Raw genomic sequence first — 19,108 nt, 5'->3', positions numbered from 1 at the left:
TCTTTTCATCTGTGAGAAGCATGGTTAGGAATCCGCCTGTCTGGCTCACAGACTTATAGGTGGATAAATCCCAGACGCGATGAATACCAGTCACCTTGTGACCGCCCCCTAGAAAAGAGATGTCCACGCATCTGTCCCTAGTTCAGTATTGATGGTTATTGCCATTTAACGTGGCCAAGTGGGAAAGAGCTGGTAGTTTTCTTCCCAGAGAGAAGCGGGATGTGCCCTCTCTGCTGACCCGGACGGGGACACCGACTCCAAGCCCCGCGAGCATCATCACGAGGAAGTCACAGTCGGGGCTCCGGGAAGCTCCGTGCTCCCGGCTCCTCTGTGCTCATTCAGGTAGCCGGAGAGGCCACACGAGGCCCCTGCAGCAAGGGTGGGGCTCCCTGGGGTCAAAGTCAGAGAGGAACTCAGAACCCCGGGAGGGACTTTGAACGAACGAGATTCAGCAAACATCGGTTCGGCGCCTCCAGTTCTCACCAGGCACGGGGCCGCTGCCTTCTGTGCATTAAATAATCCGTGTGACAAGCCTGGCTGAGGCAGCAGCGTTACTTCCATCTTGTGACGCTTGGGTCCACATCGCTTGGGTGTCGTCTGAAACGTCACCTCCTCCTGACGCCTTCCCGGGTTCCTTCTCTCACACAGCGCCTGGATCTTTCACGTAGCAACATTGGGATTGCACACTGCTTTGTGCTGCTGTCCCTAATGTCCGCCTGGACCGTAAGCACAGGGGCCCCGTCTCTTCTGTCACCGCCGTCTTCAGGGTGCTCTGGAGACATTCAGGAAAACACTGTTGGACAGAGTGTGGGAATACACACAGGCAGTAGGGACTCAAACACGCGTTGCCTGCCTTCCTTATTTTCCTCTTCGTCATTTTTCACCACGTTTCTTTCTGGATCCGAGAGGAGACGTGATATTTCAGGGGGGACTTTGCAATAAGACCCCAAAGTTCCCACAATCGTACTCGTCTTGAAACCACGGAACACCTGGCTGCGGGGTGTGACGGAGGCCTCGGCAAATCCCGGGACCCTCAATCATCTCTTCCCGTCTCGTGAGTTACACTGTCTCCGGAGCCCTGCAGGTGCTCAAGGATTTCGTCGAGGCCGTGGAGTAAGCCCGTTAAGCTTGTTGCTTACCCGTGTGACGCGCACGCAGAGGGAGTCTGTCCCTGCCCTGGCCGAGAAGCCTGTTTTGTCTATACAAACATCTGATGACGAGAATAGGGTCAGCCAGAGCTCAGAGCATGCTGTCACTACCGTCATTAGTGTGCATTAATGTTCATTGCACCTGCTGGAAACGCCTTCTTCCCCCTCTTCTCTTCCAACCCCAGTCCTGGGAGTCATCAGAGATAAGTAGGCAAGCCTCTCACCCTGCTGCCGGCACGTAGTAGGTGCTTGGTAATTACTTCCTCCCTTCCTTTGCCCGTTTGCCAAGGGTGGGCCCCGGCCCGCGTCCCCAGGTACGTCCCCTTCTCAGATTCCCCCACCACTTACCCCTTCCCCTTGCAATTGGCCAGTAAGCCAGCAAACTGAACTGGGACATTTCTCCTCTGCACCTGTTGGTCTTCAAATCTAGTCTGTGAGTGAGCTCCTTGAAGACAAGGACTCAGCCTAATGTGTCATAGTCTTACCATTCTTGTGCCTTAACAACGCTGGTCTCGGGCCTGGCCTTGCGTGTGGTAGACGCTCCGTAAATCAGGCCTCAGAGCCTTTATAGGCCAAGGCGTGATGGATGTAGAACAGGCTAGGAAAGCGAGTTGGCATAAACTGTGAATCAGCTCTTCCTCCTTCGGGTTCTGAATTGGGTTCTGCGACCCTGTCATTATAATGCCCAATCCCCCTTCCAAGGGGCAGCCCGTACCCAGCAGGATTCATAGCGTGTTAGCACTGGAGCTAGACCACGGTGGGAAGATCCACAGCATACAAACAAAAAGCTGAATTAGGAAGCGATGAGGATCGAAGCAGGGGGGCAGAATTCTGTCCAAGGGGTTAGCATGGAGTCAAAACGCGTGTGAAAGCCAGAACATCAAGAGTCAGGCCCTCTCTGAGGTATAGACCAGATAGACAAGGAGAGGCCAGCAGGAGCAGAGACGGCGGCAGAGAGACTCGTGACCCTGCAGCACCTCTTTCCTGGTGGGGCCCTGGGGCCTGGGGCTCAGCCCAGTTTGATGGCTTAGAGTCTAAGGACACCCACGCGGGCCTCCGCGGCTTCCCTTGGCTCACTGGTATCCAGACAAAAAGGGAACCAAGCCGTGGACGGACAGAAGTTCCTGTTTCCCATTTCATGAAAACTGTGAATCTCTGTCACATTCTGGGCTCAGGCTGTGTCCGGGGCCCAGCCCCTGGCCCCCGGCCAACTTGCAAAATTCCATTTCAGTTTGGAGTTTGAAATCTGTCATGCGTCGACATTTTGGCCAAACGGCTTAAGAGCGCTGTTGTCCGGAATCCCCTGAGTCTGCATTTTGTACAACTGCTCCCTCTTCATAAGGTGTAGCCCCCGTGTTCAGCGAGAGAGGCTAAATACACGAGAATCTTCAAACCAGAAATTGGCCGAGTTCTCCCGGAGCGCTTCTGTCCTGGGAGGGCAGGGGCGAGGCTGTTGACACAGGAACTTATTCATTAACCTCATTCAGAGGCTACAAATTGGTTCTTTATTCACGACAGGGAACACGGCTTAATGAGCTCTTTTTTTTTTTTGTTTTTCAAATCAGATACACAAATAAGCTGATAACAATTTTCAGAATATATAAAACAAGAATCTTCGGTTACGGGAGCAAAGGCTGTAGCTTCTGAGTTCCTGCCTTACTGAGGAAATGGATTTGAAATGCCAGGAGGGAAACGTTCATGTCTATTTTAGATTTCCGGTGAGGTCCTATTTCCTTTGGATTCTGTATAAACAAAGAAAGAACAGTTGTTGGTTTGGTTATTTCAGATAACCCATGTCTTTCAAGTAAATGGAGTCTGTCTAAATGGAGATCTAATAAATGACTAAACTTTTCCAAAATAGAACTCCTCAGCTAATAATGAGGATAACAGCAGAGCCCATTTTATCAGGCAATTACCATGTTACAGGCACTTACTAAGCAATTAGCATACCCTAGAAACACTGTTGACTGGCTATATCCACTTCGCCCAGAAATTCCATTCCTCAAAGTCTATTGCAAAGAAATAAAATCACCTATGCAGCAAAGGTGTGTGTGTGTGTGTGTGTGTGTGTGTGTGTGCACGTGTGCGTGTTACAGCATTGCTCATTGTGGCAAAACCAGAAATGAGGCGAATATCCATAGCTATGGAAACAGGTGAATAAAAAATATTATTTTCAAATCATGAACTATTATGCCGCCCTTCAAGTCAGAGCTTTACCGAATGACCAGAATGGATTTGCAGAAATTGTCATTGAGCGAGAGAAGGAAAATGTATAAAATCGTGTGTCATAGGGTTTCTTCTTCACAAGGACTAAAAGCCTTTTGTATGATTATATAAATTCAGTGAAGTGTAAATATCGCTATGCTTTTCGTACTGTAGTATCATGGAGGAAAATACAGATCGTACGTTCTAGGGTGTCCTGTGGTTATGTGGGATGTGCGCTTGGCCCAGGTTGAGCAAAAGCTGTGATGTGAGGAGAGCAGCCTGGAGGGCGAGGGAGGAATCAAACGAAGGAGAAGGGGAAAAGGATTCCACCTTGAGGAAATCTGAAATCCACCAGGATATATTATAGAATCGTGTTTATGTATTTATACATAATCATCTGTGCCAGTTAAAGTAATAAAAATATCAGAAATATTAAAATAGTATCGATTTTTTTTCAACCTTATGAAACGTTATTGTTTCTCACTTTCCAGATGAGGAAACAGGTGATCTGATTTCCTAAAGGGCCTCTGATTCCAAAGCCTAAATTCAGTTCCTGAACAGATGATGCACAGCGATTGTGAAGAAAGAAAAAACACTAAAGTATACTAAAGATCGGAAAGCTCGCTGAGACCCAGAGATACCGCTGCTAAAATGTGGGAAAAGGGCCATGTGGACATTTGCGCACACACAGAGGTACACGTAGTAGGTCCTGAGCCTAGCTTGATAAACACGCTGACGTCAGTCTCTGCAGAGGCTATGGGAGGGGCACCACGTCCCTGAAGGAAACACGCTCTGAAAAGTGGGTAATCCCGGGCAGGAAATGAGGCCGGTCTCAGGGCGAAGGGAGGAGGGCACAGGTCCAGGACCTGCCTGGGGACCTCAGAGTGGCGCCTGCAGTGGGAGCAAGAGGTCTGACTAGCTGCAGGCAGCCAGCCCACCAACAGTAGGTGGTGAATGCGTGGTGTTGACCGCGACCTCTACCCGAAAGATCTCTTCACCCTGGAAGGCAGTGAAAGCAATTAGGAATGACGCCGGGACAGGAGGAGGACTGGGTCCCCACCCTGAGGTCAGAGAGGACTGCTATCTGGGCAGAGCACGCAGCTGACCTCAGAGCTGCCCCTAACATAGCCCCATCGTGCCTTTCGATACGTGGCCCTCTGCCTACGTGCATAGAAGGGGCTGGTCAGTGATGACATAGTTGCCCCCGGAGGCCTCTCCCGAAAGTGACATGGGCTGGAGGGTCCTCTCTTTACGCTAAGGTGACGCAGCAGGCCAAGCATCGGCCACCACGGAGGCAATGAGTAGGCCCCAAAGATGCTCACGTGGCCACAGAAGGGACCCCTGTAATTCCACTGGCTGCATAGACGGTCACCTTTCAAGGAAGACCGGGAGCCCCTGCTTTAGTGACTGCAGGGGGGCCACCCTGGAGGCCGCCGGCAGAAGCTGGTCGTCCGCAGATGGGGACAGCCTCAGAGGACACAGCCAAGTGTATGCTGGAGGGAGGGCAGCAAGGATATGTCTGTGAGGACAGATTCACAGGCAGGTTTTTCGAAATATTTGGGGGGGCCACCTGGGTGGCTCAATCGGATGAGTGTCTGACTCTTGATTTCAGCTCAGGTCCTGATCTCGGGCTCTGGGATGACAGCAGGGAGCCTGTTTGGGATTCCCTCTCTCTCCCTCTCTCTCTCTCTGCCTCTCCCCTGCTATGGGCACTCTCTGTCTCTCCAAATAAATAAGTAAACATTAAAAAAAAGAGAGAGAGAAACATTTAGGGAAGAGAATCTCAGAGATACTCTTTCTTCTAATCTAGGTAGGTAAGGGCTCCTAGCATTAAGATTTGAATATTAAGGAAAGGTGACTTTATTTATTTACTTACTTACTTACTTACTTAGTTACTTATTTTAGAGAGACAGTGTGAGCCAGGGAGGGGCAGAGAGAGAGGGAGACACAGAATCCGAAGCAGGCTCCAGGGTCTGAGCTGTCAGCACAGAGCCCAACGTGGAGCTTGAACTCACGAGCTTCGAGATCATGACCTGAGCCAAAGTTGGACGCCCAACACACTGAGCCCCCCAGGCGCCCCTGATTTTGTAGACCAAGTTGGTGAATGGGATATGTCAATTACATGGATAGAGATACACATATTCAAACTACAAATCTTATCACATCACTCCCCTGCTTAAAATCCACAATGGCTTCCTTTGGGGTGAAGCCCAAACTCTTTACATAGATGCCAGGACCGGAGGGCTCAGCCACATCCCTCCAGGGTCCTCAACCGCAGCCACACTGACATCTTCGGGTCTCCGGGCCTTGGCACAGCTTTGGCTTCTGTTTGGAACGCTCCCTGATCCAGTCATCTAGATAGTTCTCGTTTACCCTTAGAGATGTAGCTTGAAATGTCACCTCCCCTGGGAAGTCTTCCTTTGCCCATCCCTCCTCACATTGCTCGGACAGATTAAGCCCCAGTGCTCCCAGATTAAGCCCTCCTGCCCAGTGCTTGGTCACAGCATTCGTTGCCCTTTATTGATATGTTCTCCTACCATATTGATATGGCTTCTACCATATACAACCGTGATGTGTTGACAAAGCTGGGTCCCTGACTCACCTTGGATCCTTGATGGTGCTGGCACTATGCCTTCATCCACTGGTTGTCTCCAGCATCTAACACAGCCTCTGCCACATAATCGATGTTTAGTGAGCATTTGTGGAAGGAAGGAATGAGTGAACGGACGCACGAGTAAATAAATGAATGAAGGACGTTTACAGTTTTGCTCTTGGAATACTACGTGGTAGGCTGCAAAATCAATTGGAACCCATCCCAATTTATTGCCACAGACCTACAGACCCTGTCATTTGCAATCAGAATCAGAGAGATCATCCCAGCATGCTGGAACGAGGTAGAATCCTTTCTTGTACCTGGTGCAATTGAGGTCCTACATGGGAAGGTTACACAGCAAATTGCATAATAATGAAATTGGTCAAGATATCAAGATCGAAACCCAGGCATTTCAAGGGTCATTAATCATCCGCATCTGATGTCACCCCTATTTCAGGTGGCCTGTAATGCACTTTTCATTTCTTTATTTTTTAAGTTTATTTATTTTGAGAGAGAGAGAGAGAGAGAGAGAGAGAGAGAGAGCAGGGAGGGGAAGAGAGAGGGAGAGAATCCCGATTAGGCTCTGCACTGTCAGCACGTAGCCTGATGCAGGCCCTGATCCCACAAACCACGAGATCATGAACTGGGCCAAAATCAAAAGTCAGATGCTTCACCAACTGAGGGACACAGGCACCTCTGCAGTTTTCATTTCTTAACAGAATAATAACAGTTCCTTAAAATTGTACAGCACTTCATAGTTTACAAAGTCCTGTAAAAAAAAAAAAACAACAAAATTCTGAGCTAGGTGTTTGTGGTTAAGTTACTTGCCAAGATTATTTAGCTCTGAAGCAATGGATCTAGGGCTAGCACTCAAGATTTCCGGCTCTGTGCACTTTCCAGGATATAATATCTGCCTCCAACATCACAATAAACACTGGTTAAATATTGATTCTGGGCTCATTCGCGGGAAACACTAGCATCTCTAATCGATATCATCATTTCCTACTTCTAAGAATTTTCTGAAGGAGACGTAGACCAGACTTGTCAAACCTTAGCTGATAAGATCAAAGGTAAGCTACACGAGGAACCGGAAGTGTGTGTGTGTGTGTGTGTGTGTGTGTGTGTGTGTGTGTGTGTGTGAAGCATGTCAGTGACTCTGCATATAGAATACTTGATGCTTTAGGGCACTCAAAAGTGTGACTGTGAACAAAATAAGCAAATCCCCAATGCATGGTGTCCGGACAGATTATGACCTTAATAAATATTTGCCAATGAATTAACGTGCCTTGTGTCTAAAAAGTTCTCATGTAAGTCTACTGCATTTAGTCAGTATTTCCATAGAGTCTTTTAAAAATCTAAATGTGCATTCCAAATAACTACATCCATTCACACTTTCATTCAATAAAGAATGCCTATTATTAGTACCAATATGCAGCTCCCCTGAAATACAACAGTGATCAAAATAGACAAACCCTAACCTCGTGGAGTTTATACTCCTTTGGGGTAAGAGAGAAGGTGAATAGCCATACAGTTATACAGTTACATAGTATATTAGATGATAATTGGCATGAAGAAAAATGTGGAAAGAAAAGGAGCTAAGGGATGCCAGGAGTGAGTGGGGCTGGAATTTATTTATTTTTTTAAGTGTATTTACTTATTTTGAGAGCACAAGTGGGAGAGGGAGAGAGAAAGAGAGCGAATCGCAAGCAGGCTCTGCACCGTCAGCACGGAGCCCGACACGGGGCTCCAACCCACAAACCATGAGATCGTGACCTGAGCCAAAATCAAGAGTCGGACGCCCAAAGGACTGAGCCACCCAGGTGCCCCCGGGGCTGGAATTTAAATCAAGGTGTTCAGGCAGGTGACGTTTGAGCAAACCTCTGAGAGCAAGAAGAATGAACTGTGAGGAACTTTGGGGGCAATCTTCCCCGTTTGAACAAACGCTCGTAATTTACAAAATAAATTCCCCCTGCCTCAAAATAAAAATAGACTTTTCCCAAATAGCTCCTATACACTTCACTGCCCTCTAAGAGGGGATACGGCAGGTGATGCAATGGTTTCTTGGACATTCGGGCACCCCTGTGACTCTCAGCTCTGTACTATAGTGTAGTAACATCCGTAGAGGCTGAGACCATCTCAAATCTCTCTCTTTCACCCTGAATCTGCTAGCCAGTCAGCGACTGCAGCCTGCTGACTCAGGCATTGTGTCTGTATCACCACCCTGCACTTTTTATCTGCTGTGTCTAATGTGGCGTGGGTTTGTGAGGACCGGGTCCAGGAGAAAACAACCCAAGCAAAAGCCTAGATTTTCCTGCCGGGGACTCTGGGGCATCCGCTCTGCCTCCTCAGATAAGACCTGTTGTCCATTCTCGACTTCTTTTCTGACTGTCTGAATGCCAGATAACTGAACCCCTGAATTTGGGATCTACTTCTTTCCTTTTAGAGCTCAGATCCGTTTTCTTTCTGCTTTCAACAGATCATCACACTGGAGGCAAGTTAATGCCTAAATCCCACCCCTGTGGCTGAGACAGATTCCAATGGAGCAGCGTGTGGGGAGAAGGTTCCCAGAATGATTCAGGAGCTCCCAGATGAGAAGAGAGGGGCCGGAAACAGAGGACAGAGACTGCCTTTATTTTTCTAACCAGTACACTGGTAACTGGTACGCAACCCAGTACCGGCCCGGAGCACGACGATAGCCATGACATGTTACTATCAGGGCAAGCAGAACGGAAAGTACTCTAACAGAAGCTCTCGAAAAGTGCCTGGGAATTCACTAATAAGTAATAACTTCTTAGCAGGCAATTTGGGGAGCGTCCACAGAAGAGGTGGTGTTTGAGCTAAGCTTTGCAAGATGAATGAGCTCTTCCTAGGTAAATAAAAGGGGAAGCTTTTCCAGCCCGAGGGGACAGCATGAACAAAGGCCTGGAGAGGTGAAATGCACGTGGTTTATTGACAAAAAAAAAAAAAAAAAAAAGTGAGAGAATGGTTCATACAACTTCACTTTTCAAGGACTTTTGATCCTTCAGGTAATATCCTTGCCTAAGACCCTGCTTTTTTTTTCTTTCCTCTTTTCTTTCTCCAAGTTCCCATTTTTGCAACATTCACTTGCACGGAAGTCATCAACTGCCAACTGATAACTCAATGGCACTGGGCTTGCCGGGGTACAAAGGAGAAGTGGGGAGAGGGGCTGTAAGTTAGCAGGGGACAGCCGGAAGTGAGCCATTCCCAAACTCCAGAAAGGTTGGATTTTAACCCACAGGGCAGTGGTCCCCCAAACATATTGTTTGGAGTTGCAGTTCTGAGGGCCGTTGCTTGGAGTTCCTTAAGAAGACTCCTTTGGTCAAATATATTTTGGAAATATGGCGGGCTCCATGAGCCTGAACGGGTCTCTTTCCTCTGGGATCTTGGGGACACCGGGACTCTGCCTGCGGAAGAAAGGCAGAGAGAGTGGCATTCTCTGAGCTCAAGTGACACAGCTTGGGGGTTCTGCATCTCACAGGAGAGGGGGGCACTTGGGGATACACCGCTGTAGCTCAACAAGGAGGTGCGGAGAACATTTTTGAGCTGGGGAATAACACCGACCACAGAGGGGCATCTCGGAAAGACCACGGAGTGAGCCCTGTGGGGTGCGGATGAGTGGTCACCCCAGAAAGCAGCCACCAGAGGTGATGAGTCCTGTCCCTGGCAGGGACGGTGAGGCTGGCTCATGTCTAGGTGACCCCTTCTCAGAGGCCCAGCTGGACGGCAGGCTGGTGTTGACTCCTTTCCACGCCTGCTCTAAGCCCCACAGTGTGCCAGGGCTGAGCTGCTACCTCGGGTCTCTGGCTCCCGTGCTCCGAGAGGCCACACAGCGGACAGAGGTCAGGCAAGCTGGAACCAAAGTGGTACAAGTTGTCTTGTGCCCTCCGAGGAATGCTGTGCTCAACAGAGGGGAGAGAGCAGTGGCATGGGAGCTGCCAGTCCTGCCCGGGCAGGAGAGGCTTCCAGAACCCACCTTCGTTTGAGTCTGACTCCTCTATTTGACATAGGGGGAAACTGAGACCCGAGATGAAGGGACACGCCCAAACTCGTACAGCTAACCCCATTATCAGATAACTCTGTGTGGTTATGAACTCCAAAACAGTTTTGCATTAGTATTCTTTTTTTTTTTTTTTAATTTTTAATGTTTATTTATTTTGAGACAGAGAGAGAGCATGAGCGGAGCAGGGGCAGACACAGAATCCGAAGCAGGCTCCAGGCTCCGAGCTGTCAGCACAGAGCCGGACGCGGGGCTCGAACCCACCAGCCATGAGATCATGACCTGAAGTCAGACGCTTAACTGACTGAGCCATGCAGGCGCCCCTACATTAGTATTCTTATTGTTAAATGTTATCACTTTTTTTGAGTGTTTTGACTTAGTGCCCAGGATCCTTCAGGGTGATATTCTTGCTCAAGTGCCAGTAAAAAAATGCTTTCTGGATTTATATTTTCACGGTCGTTTTTTTAAAAAATCACTTTCTTTTGGTTATCTTGCCTTTGACTTTCCTGCGAACAAACGGATTTTAAAATGCAAGTAGGCTAATGACAGGAACAGGTCCTTTGCCAAGATTTGAACAGTGCCAAAGACATCTCGCATCAAAGGGTTCCCTTCCCCGGTAAATTTTCCCTCATTCTTAATTTGACAAGTGACCTTGAGAGAAAGGATTCGGGTTCACAAAAGAGAGAAGGCAGCTGCCATCAGGAGATAAAGACGGGGATCCTGGTAAGGGGTAAGAGGAAACCAGAATCTGAGTTCCCTGTTGGCTTCTGGGACCTCGAGGAAGTCCCATTTCCTTCCTTTTGCGGTGTTAGTTCCTCGGCCTGATGCTCAGTGTCCCTTGAGTTCCCACAGGCAACTTCCATTCTGGCCAAATGTTTATTCTTGGTCGCCAGAATTGACCAGACTTTCCCTGCTCAGTCCCCTCAAGGCTCTGCTCATTGGAGCGTCCTGCTGTTCTTGGCCCTACCGTGTTTTTCAAGTCCCTGCTTCTGCCCTGAGCACATCCCTAACTTCTCCAATTCAAACTGTTTCTTGGAGTGCTTGGTACTTGATAGGATGTCTAAGCTGAACAGCTCCTAGAGGTTACTGACTCTTATTTTTTTGTTTGTTTGTTTTAGGGGAGTGGAAATAGAGGCACAGAATGGGAAAATGATTTGCCTGAGATCACACAATTAACAAAAGGACAAAAGTTGGGACTCAGTTTTCCTGATTCCCGATTCCCATGCCCATTTTTTTAAAGTTTTGTTTTTTATTTATATAAGTAATCTCTGCACCCAGCGTGGGGCTCGAACTCACAACCCTGAGATCGAGAGTCTCACTCACGCTCTTCTGACTGAACCAGCCAGGAGCCCTGACCCATGCCCATTTTTTGATATCAAGATAGTTTATACCATTTATTACATTCACTTTCCACTTAAGAATTATAATAACCAGGGGTACTTGGGTGGCTCAGTTGGTTAAGCATCCGACCTCGGCTCAGGTCATGATCTCCTGGCTCGTGAATTTGAGCCTCACGTCTCGGGCTTTGTGCTGACAGCTCAGAGCCTGAAGCCTGCTTCAGAGTTTTGTCTCCCTCTCTCTCTGTCCCTCCCACTCCATCTCTCTCCCTCATAAATAAACATTAAAAAAAAGAATTTTAATAACCAGTATTTTCGTACCTAATGCATTAACATCTTGTCATTAGTTCTCATAAATATTCTTTCATCCACCCACCCACCCATGCATCGGTCCATTCCTTCATTTATTCAAGGAGCCAACATTTATTGAAGGCCCGTATTCAAGCATGGAGCTAGAGACTATTATTCCCACTTCGTAGTGGAAAGGAAGTTCCACGACTTGCTCGAATTTACTGAAAAAATTGCGTCTCAATAGGAAACAGAATTGATTCAGGTGGTTTCCACGAAGGAGCTCTTTCCAGAGGTGTAGACAGGACTGAAGGAAGACAAAGCATAATGAAGCACCCAGACTTCGGTAGCAGTGAGAAGCTAGGACCGCAGGGCGAGGGGAGCTGGAGCTCAGAGAGAACGGGGTGCAGTGCATGGGGAGCTGTCGGTGTTGGGTCCTGAGCTGCCGGTAGAGGATGAGCCAGGATGGAGGGGAGGACACGCTGTCTCCTCTCCCTGTGTCTTTCCAAGGACCCCCTTCGTCTGAGCCCAGCCAGAATACATACGGCCAGGGAGCCCAGGGGAGGTTGTTCATAGAGGTCAGCCCGTGGGGCACAGAGCAGGGCAGACAATGAATTTGGACCAAGCAGGAGTATCCAGCCTCATGCCCAGAGGGAAAGTAGGGGAGCAGGAAGGTCAACTGTGCCTTGAGACTTCTAATCCTGCGCTCTCTTCTGACTCAGGACTCACTTGCATCTATGGCCTTAGGCTCACTCAGTCAACTCTTCGTGCTAAGCCATCAACAAGCTGGGCGCTTACTCCTTGCCAGGGCCTGTGTGCATGACTCCTACCGTCGTCTGCAAATAATGAGCTCAGCGACCTTGTCTCACTTATCTTTGAATTCTCCGGTCACAGTCCCTGGGCCCTGGGGGACATTCCAGCCACATTGACCATCAAGAGCTCCCGAGAACCACTAGGAAGTGCGCCGAAGGAAGTCGCCAGAGTGAGCCCTGAGGGGAGTGTTGGTGCCCCAATCACCTTCATGGGGCCTGGGAAGGAGAGCGTGCGGTGTGTTGGTATGTTCGAGGGCTGAGGCCTCTGATGCTCTGGGAATTTGCGCCACTTCCGACGACAGAGCTGGGAGGCCGGTGTCTCAGTTCCAGAACGTCTCCACTCTGCTGAGCCCTTCCTCACTCTTGGCTCTCCACCCTGGCCGCAAAGTCTCAGGCCACGTCTGTGAGGGCTGCGGGCGAGCCCCCGAAAGCCGAGCTTGCCCCCTTCCTCCAGACTGTGTCCCGGTGACAGAGTGATATATGTCAAGGTTTGAACGGCTTTATCTCACAGGTTCTGCCGGGCTACAGCAAACAATGGCTGTGTGTAAACAGCCCGGCCCTGTTCAAACACCGTCAGTGAGAATGTCAACAAGAAATGGAAAGATTTGAAGACTGTGGCCGTCGGCAGTCAGCCTCCTGTGTTGTCACAGGCTATTTCTTTCCTTTTTTCTTTTCTTTTTCTTCCTTCCTTCCTTTCTTTCCTTTGTTCCTTCTCCTTCTTCTTTTCTCTCTTTCTTTCTCTCTGTTTTTCTTTTTTTTTCTTTCTTTCTTCCTCTTTCTTTCCTTCTTTCTCTTTCTTTCTGTTCTTCCTTTCTTTTTTCTTTCTCTTCTTTCTTTCTTTCTTTCTTTCTTGCTTTCTTTCTTTCTTTCTTTCTGGAAAAGTGCAAAAGAATCACAAAGGACTATCCTATCACTTGCTTTTGTTCAGTGTTTTTTAACCCCTCTCCATTTTTATCTATGTTAAAATACACTTACAGCTCGTAGATGCATTAGGTGATCTTTATTACCTGGAGCCTAGGAAATCCTGCAGGCCATCCTTGACACCTCCTTTCTCCTCTCTTCTGTGCCCAGAATGCAAGCGGGGGACTCTAGCAGGATTTGAGAGAAAGGACTTTGAATGTGTGCCAGGAGTCATATTTCTAGAGCCCTCTCGTGTACGTTCTCTTGTTTTAACGTTGGAATCCATTCTACAGAGTAGATTTTACAGAGGGAGTAGTGCAGTTCAGCAAGGGTAAGCGACTTGCCCGAGGTCACATAGCCCATAAACGGTGGCACTGAAGCCTGAACCCAGGTCTTATGTGTCCAACTTCTATCTCCCCCATTGGGTTTTGCTGCCTCAGATGAAAGATGCTGGACCCTGTCTCCATGGTGATGAGAACAAGGATCTATCGGACAGAGTGCTTCTACGTTCACCGGCTTCCAAGAATTACTACAAAAAGCACTTAGACAAATGGCCACGAAGAATCCTGCAAATCTTCAGGGTCGGGGACAAACCTGGCCAGGCCACACTGCAGTGCGTCGGGAGAACAGGTGTCTTCTCTCTACCCGTCGTGGACGTGTAGTTTTCGTGGTATGGTGTCACTCCTACCAAACCACATACGCAAGGGTGCTTAACTCTAAGCCTGTCTGTTACGAAATGCCCTTCCTTGGTTAAAAAAAAAAAAAAAAAAAAAAAAAAAGTTCTGGGGCGCCTGGGTGGCTCAGTCCATCAGGTGTCCTACTCTTGATCTCAGCTCAGGTCATGATGTCACAGTTCGTGAGTTCCTGCCCGGCCTCGGGCTCCGAGCTGGTGGTGTATTCTGCTTGGGATTCTCTCTCTCCCTCTCTCTGCCCCTCCCCTGCCTGTGCTCTGTCTCTCTCTCTCTCTCTCAAAAATAAACATTAAAAAAGAAAGCAGTTTCTCATTCCACCATAAGGCAGGCTTTTATGGATCAACTAAGCGTTATCCCTGTATTCTAACGACCATCCACTTTCGTTTTCTTCTTTGTATACTTTGTAAACCACCCAATTACAAATGGTGGCCTGCCCATCATGGAAATGTCTCCCAACCGGCCTCCTTCCACCTTCGCTTCCTCATACAGCTGCTGAGTCCCAAGTGCCACCCCCATCAGGCCCATCGTTGCTGATGACTCCCCTGGTGCCCACCACACAGGGTGACAGAATCAGAGGAAGGTGGCCTCCTCTAGTTTCTTCAATCCCAGCGACTCCCGGAGGACAGCCGTGGCTTAGTGACGTCACACAGCACGTAAGTCCAGACTCTAGGCCTTTCCTGCCCTGCTCTCCTTCGAACCATGCACGCACCTGCTCTCCAGTCATTGCTTACTTTTCCTTTTATTTACCTCATGATTTCCACATCTGTCCTTGTCTTGCTTAGAAGACTCTTGTCTCTCTGTTTCTGAACCCTACTGAATCTGAAGGACCCAGGTCACATGCCATGTCTTTTTCCGGATCCCCTTGCTAGAAGGTCTTTTGCTTCCAGGACCCTTTGCATTCTCTTTGCATATAATCTGTGGATTTTTTTCAGGCACTTACCGTTCCCGAATTACAATTTTATTTGTGGGTGTTTTGGTATGTACGTTCATTCAACCATCTGGTCATTAAACGACCACTGAGTATTCAATTGTCATTTCTAAAATGTGTTTTTTATTTTTTATTTCAAGTAGGCTCCACATCCAACGTGGGGCTTGAACTCATGACCCTGAGATTAAGCGTTGCATGGGGCCCCTGGGTGGCTCCGTCAGTCAAGTGCCTGACTCTTAATTGCGGCTCAGGTCATGATCTCGCAGTTTGTGAGATCAAGCCCCAGGTTGGGCTCTGCGCTGACAGATTGGGATTCTCTCTCTCCCTCTCCCTGCCTCTCCCCCGCTCATGGGCACACGCACGAGATGTCTTTCAAAATAAGTAAAATTAAACAACAAAAAAGTCATGTGCTCCATTGACTGAGTCAGCCAGCCACCCCCATTTATGATTTCTTTTTTTTTTTTTAATGTTTATTTATTTTTGAGAGAGAAAGAGAGACAGAGTGTGAGCAGGGAAGAGGCAGAGAGAGAGGGAGACAGAACCCAAAGCAGGCTCCAGGCTCCGAGCTGTCAGCACAGAGCCCGATGGTCCGACCGTGGGGCTTTAACTCATGAACTGTGAGATCATGACCTGAGCTGAAGTTGGCTGCTTAACTGACTGAGCCACCCAGGCACCCACCCCTTCCCCCCGCCTCCCTGCCCCCCGCCATTTATAATTTCTTGATTGCAAACTCTATGTAGGAAGAATCCAAACTCTATGTAGGAAGAATCTGCCAAAGAACCAGCACAATGCTCAAGCTGAATTTAGAAAGAAAGCAGCACATGGGGGACTGGCCTGGAGGAAGCGTGACTTCCAAGGTGGTTAGTGCTGGGCGGACCTGGAGGGAGAGGCTGGGGAGGTAGAATGGCACCAGCAAAGCTCAGAGTGGGGGATGGCATGCTGGGAACAGTGTGCTCTATGTGCTTTAAAGTTTGCTGGACCAAAGTGTTTAAAGAATGGAATGGTAGGAAAGGACTCTTCGCGTGGTGGATGGTCCATGATGGGATGTCACTCATTTACTCCAGATACGTAACAGACCCATTTGGGGAGATGTTCAAAACACCAAAAGAAAAATAAAGATACTGCTTTTTTCATGTAGGTGAGGCAAGCACCTTGCTAAATATTTTGTTCCAAGCACCAGGGATCCAGAGCTCAGGAAGAGCCAAGCCCTTCATTCAAGGAACAGAGGAGGGGGGTTAGAAGCTTGGTGGGTGGAGAAGGGAAGGAGGAATGACATTCCACATGGATGGAAATTTGCTTAACCAAAGAGTGAAGAAGAGAAGAGCCAAGTGGGTTCAGTTTGAGAAAACGTAAGGAGGAGCAGTGGAAGAAATGCCTGGAAAGGGAGGCTGAGGACACCTTGTAGAAAGGCCCAGATTCCAGGCTGAAGGTTTCATGCATAATCACACAAGATCTAGTGGGAAATCTCAGAAAGCATCCTGAGGACATTTCCATTTCACCAATGGGGAAAATAAGATCGCCAGAGATGACATCGAGGTCTCTTGCCAAACTGGCAGGATCAGGATCACAGCTGGGCTTTGCAGTTCTTGGGACCACTCTTCTCAAACATATACATGCATATATTTTTGGAGTGACTTACCATTTACCTCCAAGTACACTTTTGAGCCATGACCAGCTTTATTCTCCTCTGAGTTTCTTTCATAGCATACTGGTGAATAATTTGTCTTGGATGCGTCTAGTACCTTTCATCTAGAGATCTTAAGGAGCCTTAATGACAACCAAGCTTCATTATTTCTGTTTTGTGTATGAGGAAACTGACTCACAGAGGGTATGGCAATTTTCTCATTCATGCTGAGAGTTATTACCAGCACCATGAATGAAACCCAGGATGAAACTTGAATTCGTAAACCATTAAACCACGTATCCTTTATAGTAGTGGAGTTTACTATTATAATGACACCTTTGTATTGAGAGTTGATTCCTTTATTCTATTATTAAATCTTGGCTTATGAGGGGCAGAAGCATCTCACTACAATGCCAGCTTGAGTTGTTCTGCAATGCAAAGCGAGATGAGAAAAGTTGTTGTGTGTTTTGGTGATGCCCAGGCCATTCAGAGTTTCTTGTTTTCATCCATCCATCCATTTATTAATTCATTCCATTATCATATATCTGAGTCTCTATTACATCATCTGGAGAATGGGCAGAGTAATATTACCATTAGCAAAAGGCTGTTCTGAGAAGTAAGATAATCTCGATAAAGCACATTGTCTAGCACACAGTAAGCCCTTATTCAAAATAATAGTTATTGTCATCAAATGAGTGATTTCAAGTGCCAGATGGAAAGACAAAAAATGGTTCTTTCACAGCCCTATTTATGGGTGGAGAAGGTAAGGTTGCATCTGAAGGGTGGATTAATTCCTGAGAACGAGGTAGTGCCCTCAAATTAAAAACTGGAACAGAGCAGATGTGTCTCAGGTAGACCAGATTGGGGTTCTTTGAGTTTGGACCACGAAGTGTCAGGAGAGCTAGGAAGGTACTTTTGGGTAGTGGGTGTAAAATTGACACCAGCCACTTAGAAATGGGCTGGGAATGAAGAGACACAGAAAAGAAACACAGACAGGGGTGCCTGGGGTGGCTCAGTCAGTTAGGCATCTGACTTTGGCTCGGGTCATGATCTCACCCTCCATGGGTTCGAGCCCCACGTCAAGCTCTGTGCTAACAGCTCAGAGCCTGGAGCCTGCCTCAGATTCTGTGTCTCCCTCTCTCTCCACCCTTCCCCATTCTCTCTCTCTCTCTTTCAAAAGTAAATGTACATTAAAAAAAAAAAAAGCAGAAAAAATGCAGATGAAATGGGGTGGAGTTTCTAAGTCCTGCACATATATCTAGTGGTTTATGGTAGAATCAAAACCGTATAGACTGATAGTCTGGCCTGTTAAAATTCCCTTTATTCTCTGTTTATTTTCCCAATACTCTTCCTTCATATTGAACACAATTTTTGTCCAAGTTCCCACCTGTGCGTCGGTGCTCAGGATATATCGGAGACAGTGTTAAAAAGGAAGCAGCCAACCTCAGAGAGAGCCACAGGAATGCCCCTGAGAAGTGCAAACATAGGGAGACCCTCTTTCTATGGCTCATTTGGGATGAGATATGTTTGATATTACTAGGAAGCTGCCAGTTCATAGAGCCTCTTACAACTTCAGTCCTCTGTGTGTCCTAAAAACTGGGTTTACGATCTTTCCCAATCTGGACAAAAAAATCCGGAAGTTGTCAAGGAAAATGTTGATAGATTTGGTTTCATAAAAGATAAAAACCTTGGGTGGCAAAAAGTACCAAAGCCAAAACTGAATGACTAGCAACAGGCTGGAGGAAAATATTTGCAAACTATAACACAGATTTTAACATTATAATAAAAAGGGATATCCACAATACATAAAGAGCTCCTATAAATCAACAAGAAAGGCCAATGGACAAAATGCATAAGCAGATAATTTCAGAAGAAAGAGAAACACAAAATGCTCATCTTCAGTAGTAATTGAAGGAATACCACTGAAAACAGATGTCATTTTGTTTGCTCATCAGATTGGCAAAAATCAAAAAGGTTTATAACGGTGAATACTGGCAAATGTAGAGGTAGTTTTCTCTACTGATAGTGAGAATGTTAACTTGTGTAGCTTTTTTATTTTTTATTATTTGTTTTTAAAGTTTATTTTGAGAGAGTGTGTGCACGCGTGTGTGTGCAAGTGCACAGAAGAGGGGCAGAGAGAGAGAGAGAGAGAGAGAGAGAGAGAGTTACAATCAGGCTCTGCACGGTCAGCAAGGAGGCCAACTAGGGGCTCGATCTGTTAGCTGTAAGATCATGACCATTGTGACCTGAGGTGAAACCAAGAGCCAGACGCTCAACCAACTGAGCCACTCAGGAGCCCCACTGGTGTAGCCTCTTTTGTTTTAAGTTTATTTATTAATTTTGAGCGAGACAGAGAAAGCATGTGTAGGAGGGTCAGAGAGAGAGAGAGAGAGAGAGAGGGAGAGAGAGAATCCCAAGCAGGCTCCGTGCTTTCAGCACAGAGCCTGATGTGGGGCTTGAACTCATGAAACGTGAGATCATGACCTGAGCAGATATCAAGAGTTAGACATGTGACCTACCAAGTTCCCCAGGCGCCCCTGGTGTAGCCTTTTTAAAGGCCAGT

The sequence above is a fragment of the Panthera onca genome, chromosome A3 (genome assembly GCF_046562875.1).
Source record: "Panthera onca isolate mPanOnc1 chromosome A3, mPanOnc1 haplotype 2, whole genome shotgun sequence".
Lineage (NCBI taxonomy): Eukaryota > Metazoa > Chordata > Mammalia > Carnivora > Felidae > Panthera > Panthera onca.
The sequence above is the reverse complement of the archived record's forward strand: the minus strand, read 5'-3'. Positions refer to the sequence as shown.